General features: G+C 42.2%; 1 long non-coding RNA gene across 1 annotated transcript in view; it reads right to left on the reverse strand.

The window, feature by feature from the left end:
* Nucleotides 1-5,890, reverse strand: part of LOC125638208 (uncharacterized) — a 361,930-nt gene extending 356,040 nt beyond the window's left edge. The window contains exon 1 of the long non-coding RNA XR_012669092.1: nucleotides 5,534-5,890. This is a non-coding gene — a long non-coding RNA (uncharacterized LOC125638208). The remainder of the gene's footprint in view (nucleotides 1-5,533) is intronic.
* Nucleotides 5,891-6,541: the final 651 nt, after the last annotated feature.

Raw genomic sequence — 6,541 nt, forward strand, 5'->3', positions numbered from 1 at the left:
TTTTTTTTGTCATTTCTGTCTTCATTTGGGGATAGTAAAGATTGTATTTCCTTTTCCCTTCTGTCACAGTTAGTATTTTGTTGACACTAATACTCCCAACTCAAATATTCCACTCATTAGGTGCTATTTAATTACACGCTCAGGATTTTACATATTCATATATTTTGCTTAAGGTTGTTGCTCACTTGTCTCTTTCTTGTTTATTAACACAGTAAAAATAACTAGTCAGACACAGCTCCAGTTGCAGTTCCCCAACACATGCTTGGTATGATACAAGCAGTGAATATTGACAGGGGATGTCCTATTTTGGGGGCAGCGGAGCCTGGAGTGCTGAGGGGGCTAGTACTGTCACAGTGGAAATATATCCCATGCATGCCTCAGGGAATGGGTCAGAGACAAGGGCAGGATACAGAGGGGTTAGAGCAGTTCTCATGGTGCCCGGGATTGGGTCTAGGAACAGGTAAGAACCCCCTGGGACCCTCCTTCCCAGCCTGGAGCCAGCAGCCCCCTCAATCTCAATACCTCCCCTCACTCCCCCTCCTATTCCTCTGTCCATCTGCAGGGAGTTTCTGTTTCCCCTCCCCACCACACACACTTAATGACTGGGACTAGTGGGCAGACTCCACCAAACCAATGGAAATCCTAACCCCTCAGGTGAGAATGGCCACAGCACCCAGACATCAAGTGAGAGCAGGAGACAAAAACCAAACAGGGATGAGGATGCAGTTCACAGAGGTAAAACAAGGGAACAATGAGCAGAGAACCCAAGACAGTGCCCATTCCTCATTCTCGAAGGAATACAATGAGTCAGTGCACACCACCCACAGGAACTCTCTGGATGTGCACAGAGATAAGGGACTGGGAAAAGACCTCACAAGCACAGGCCCTCCTTGTCCAGTTTTGTCCTCCTGGAGTGATGAATGGCCATCTTGGCCAGAGTCAGGAAGCTGCTAATGAGGAGAGGACTTCAGTCTGTAGGGCTGTCAGTCTATTCATCCATATAACAGGTACAGCACAGTGGCATGAATCACAGAATCATAGAATATCTGGGTTGGAAGGGACCTCAGAAGGTCATCTAGTCCAACCCCCTGCTCAAAGTAGGACCAATCCCCAATTAAATCATCCCAGCCAGGGCTTTGTCAAGCCTGACCTTAAAAACTTCTAAGGAAGGAGATTCCACCACCTCCCTAGGTAACGCATTCCAGTGTTTCACCACCCTCCTAGTGAAAAAGTTTTTCCTAATATCCAACCTAAACCTCCCCCACTGCAACTTGAGACCATTACTCCTTGTCCTGTTCTCTTCTACCACTGAGAATAGTCTAGAACCATCCTCTCTGGAACCACCTCTCAAGTAGTTGAAAGCAGCTGTTAAATCCCCCCTCATTCTTCTCTTCTTCAGACTAAACAATCCCAGTTCCCTCAGCCTCTCCTCATAAGTCATGTGTTCCAGACCCCTAATCATTTTTGTTGCCCTTCGCTGGACTCTCTCCAATTTATCCACATCCTTCTTGTAGTGTGGGGCCCAAAACTGGACACAGTACTCCAGATGAGGCCTCACCAATGTCGAATAGAGGGGCACGATCACGTCCCTCGATCTGCTCGCTATGCCCCTACTTATACATCCCAAAGTGCCATTGGCCTTCTTGGCAACAAGGGCACACTGCTGACTCATATCCAGCTTCTCGTCCACTGTAACCCCTAGGCCACCTCCTCCCCATGCTGTGATGCCCAGTGCAGCAGTCTGGGAGCTGACCTTGTTAGTGAAGACAGAGGCAAAAAAAGCATTGAGTACATTAGCTTTTTCCACATGGTAAGTGTCAAGGTTCCTTCCCCACTCTGAACTCTAGGGTACAGATGTGAGGACCTGCATGAAAAACCCCCTAAGCTTATTTTTACCAGCTTAGGTTAAAACTTCCCCAAGGTACAAGCTATTTTACCTTTTGCCCTTGGACTTTATTGCTGCCACCATCAAGCATTTAACAAATATATAACAGGGAAAGAGCCCGCTTGGAAACGTCTTTCCCCGTAAAATCCTCCCAAACCCTACACCCCCTTTCCTGGGGAAGGCTTGATAAAAACCCTCACCAATTTGCATCGGTGAACACAGACCCAAACCCTTGGATCTTAAGAACGATGAAAAAGCAATCAGGTTCTTAAAAGAAGGATTTTAATTGAAGAAAAAGTAAAAGAATCACCTCTGTAAAATCAGGATGGTAAATACCTTACAGGGTAATCAAATTCAAAACATAGAGAATCCCTCTAGGCAAAACCTTAAGTTACAAAAAGACAAAAAACAGGAATATACATTCCATTCAGCACAACTTATTTTATCAGCCATTTAAACAAAACAGAATCTAATGCATATCTAGCTAGATTACTTACTAAGTTCTAAGACTCCATTCCTTTTCTGTTCCCGGCAAAAGCATCACACAGACAGAGAGAACCTTTGTTTCTCCACCCCCTCCAGCTTTGAAAGTATCTTGTCTCCTCATTGGTCATTTTGATCAGCTGCCAGCAAGGTTATCCTAGCTTCTTAACCCTTTACAGGTGAAAGGGTTTTTCCTCTGGCCAGGAGGGATTTAAAGGTGTTTACCCTTCCCTTTATACTTATGACAACAAGCTTCACCATGCCACACACACCTGGGCCTCAACCCTAATATGGAAGGAGCACCTCTGGGGCAATAGAATAGTTCTGCTTTCATGACCATTCAGACTTTGACCACTCCGCAGGGATTGCCGACCAGGGTGAGAAGTGGAGAAACGTATCTCCTGATGTTACCTGCCTTTGGGGAACCAAACTGACACCAATAATTCATTTCACTCAGGAATCAAACAGTAATGAACACACACTACCAGTGCATGGCCTAGATCTGAGACTGTATTCTTGAGTTAGTGTGGTCTAGTGGGTAGGGCACAGGGCTAGCAACTCTAGAGTCAGCAGTTCAATTCCTGCCTCTCCCACTGTTCAACAGTGTGACCTCAGGTACATCACATCACTGTCTTGTGCCTATTTCCTCTCCCATCTGTTGTCTGTGTAGACCAATCTCTTCAGGGAAGGGACTGTCTCACTATCCACAGTAGGGCTGTGACATACTAAGGTACAATCCAGACTAATGAGTAGCTGTGTCACCTCTGCCCTGTAACCTAGGGTACCTTTTACAATGCTTGGCTGTTCACAAACAGTCTTCAGCATGTAAGTCACTCCCAGCTATGCCTGTGTGTGCTCCAGCCAGACACACCAGGGCTCTTCCAGCCTTAAAAATTACCATAGGGTGACCCCAACACACTCCCGGTTCTCAGATTTCCCCCCCAGAAATATATGTCCTGTACTGCCTCTCTCTCTCCTGGACAGAACAAATATATTAAGGCAATAATATGCACACTTGTAACCCCAAAAGGAGTTACCCAGACACTTCAACACACTGGATTAGATAAAATAGTAAAACAAGTTTATTAACTTTGAAGGGATTTAAAGTGAGTACAAGTAATGAGGACAGGAATGGTGACAAGAAAAAAATAAGATAAGATGTTTACTAATACCTAACTTAACGTCCCATATTAGATTCAAGGGAAGTTTCTCATCATGTGCTCCAGCAGATTACTGACCAAACTTTCAGGTCAGGACCCCTTCCCCAAAGTCCAAAAGCCTCTTCCTTTGTCTTTTCAGGCACAGTGAATGTGATAGGCAGGACAGTGCCTTGGGGTATTTATCCCTCCTTTTTTATAGTTTCAGTCTCCCTCTTGAAAAACATTTCCTGCTGAGAACTAGAAACCAAAGAGTCTATGTGGAAGGATTTTCCCTCATGGTTTTTTCTTTTTATGTTTGAACTTTGTCGTCTCTTCCTGCTTAAAGACTCTGTGTGCTGCTTAAATGCAATGTAAGCAGAGCACACATTCCTTTTTTAGGACACACCTGTTTGCCAGCTTCTGTTTAGGTAGCGCTGTCGGGTTTGGAACATGTATACCATACAGGGAAATCTTTTACTGCACATACAATGTTGCAACACAAATTTTATCAGGACAATACTGACCAGCAAATTGAGTTTACAAATGATACTTTACAACGCATACTTTTTACAAAGATTACTACAATAGCGTGTAGGCTGTAAATACAGGGGTATAATTGATCTCTAGCCAAATAGCTAATAAAATAAATAAATAAATAAATAATAAAATAGATACACAAGGCTCTAAGTGACTGACCTAAAGCTCACTGAAAATCAATAGAAAAATTCCCATTGATTTCAATGGGCTTTAGATAAGGCCCTAAATCCCATTTCCAATCACTGCCACCCAGTCCCGTTAAGATAGTGATTGTAAAGCTTGATTTGTTAATGAAGTCAGGAAGAATCCCAATTAGAGCTGGTCAAAACTTTTCTGACAGAATGGTTTTCGATCCAAAAGGGCCATTTTGTCAAAACCAAAACTTCCTGTGGGAATGTGTCAATTTCAATGAAGTTTCATGGAGGGGAGGAAGAGAAAAGGGAGAGAGCATTTTTCTAAGGTAAAAAACATTTTCAGAATCAAACTTCCCATTTCAAACAACTTTTCCTTTATAATTTTCTTTTATATTATTGAACATTTTTTAAAAGTCCAACACTTCATTCACCCAAAACTTGTTGGGAAATTTTGTTTCATGGGAAATTTAGAAATTCATTGTTTTCCAGTTCGCAAAACAAGAATTCCAGTTCTTGCACAGCTCGACTTACAATTCTGGTGAATTTTGGCTTGGGGAAGAAATAGGTGTAACGCAGTACTCAGCATGCAATATATATCTCCCCTCTGTGATCGACAGAGGATGGGAGTCTGCCACAGCTCCCAGTATGGAACTTTCCGGAAGTCCTGTTTCCCCACCCCCAAATTTCATGTTTGGTTTTCTAAACAGCTCTAGTTGTAAAATGAACCTTAATTCTGACACTGGTCAGTGTGTGTTATGATACTCTAATTACATGATACCATACTATTTCTCAAATAATGCAACATCATACAATTTTTTCCTATGATCTTAAATATGCAGGTGTGGCTTCTTGACTTTTTTTTAAACTACCATTGTACACTTAGAAACGTTCATTGTCACAATGGTCCAGGATAGTATTGCTCTATTGAAAGACTATGTGAATTCTCTTCTTAATAAGGTCCATATTTCAGTTATTTTGTCTGTACTGTACATTTTCTTTACTATCTACAGCTTAGGTGCAATTCAGGCAAATCACTACAAAGGTAATTTAGCTCTAAGCTGACATAGAAATACATAGTCCTATTTGATGCAACACATATATCTAAGGTTGTACAAAAGTGTTGTATTATACTGTAATATTTGACAAACAGTATATGATCATGCAGTTAGAGACATACACAGAAGGAGGCAGGATTAATTTTCACATTGTCTCTACTTATTTTTAAGCACTTAACCATGCAATACCAACATTCTCTTTATAAAGTTTACAATGTCTCCTTTTGTCTTTCCTTATATTAACAATTGGCCAGCTTCACAGGGCTCCTGAGCTTTGAAATACATTATAAAGCTACTTACTTTCAGCACATTCTGTAACACAGAAGAACCTTGGCTCCCAAATTAGACTTCTGGAAAAATAATAATCCTGGGTAACAGGGCCAAATACCTCCTGGTCGTGGCATATTCCCAAATAATTTTCTCTATTTAGCTAAGTTTCCATTAAGAGTCACAAAATCTTTGGGAAAAGTTGAGTTGTCAAAGTGGAACATTAAATATTTCATATCATTCCAGTGACTGGAAGTTCCCGTCCTTTCTTTACGTTCTCATGTGGTCTTTGTCATAGAAAGTTCAGAGGAGGGACACAGACAGGAGCAGGAGTATCACTCTCAGTAGTTTACTGAGCACAAATTGTGCTCACAGCATACGGAAGCCCTGAACATATTACATGTAACTGTTCAAATGAGGAGTGCCAGAAAGAAAATGGTGTAGTTAACACCAAAGTGCATTGTTTTTGTTTATGTTTGCCAGTGCTTCTGAATGTTTATCGGAATGGCAGCAGATGGCATGAGGCAAATGTATGCACTTTTTCACAGTTTTTTCCAAAATGAACAGATGTCTTCATTACATGCTACATGACCGTGTGTAACAAAATGTGACAAGCATCAGAGGTAGAGAAAAGTGGCATGCCCCTTTCTAACCTGGATTGCTTCTTGGCATAGATCTTTGTCAGGTTTGGGCATTGCACTGAATGCTCAAAATGGGGAAAGTGGAGATGTTTTAATATGTACTTGCTCACCCATCTCATTAGGATGTTAAAAATGGATTAGAGACCTGCCGCTCAATTCACCCCTGCTACAAAACTGCATCTCCTTGCACCAGCAAGGCTGGAGGGGACAGGGGGATTCACCCTCGAGGAGAACAGGTGTTATTTAGAGAAACCTGTGCTGCCCTAGGGCCTGATTCAATGTCCACTGAAACCAACGGAAGAACTCCCATAGACTTCAACTGGTTTTGAATCAGGCCCATGGGCAGCTTCCAAAGAAGAAATCTGGCCATGTGCTGTAGCCAGGGGAAGACAACTTTAAG

The sequence above is a fragment of the Caretta caretta genome, chromosome 6 (genome assembly GCF_965140235.1).
Source record: "Caretta caretta isolate rCarCar2 chromosome 6, rCarCar1.hap1, whole genome shotgun sequence".
Taxonomy (NCBI): domain Eukaryota; kingdom Metazoa; phylum Chordata; order Testudines; family Cheloniidae; genus Caretta; species Caretta caretta.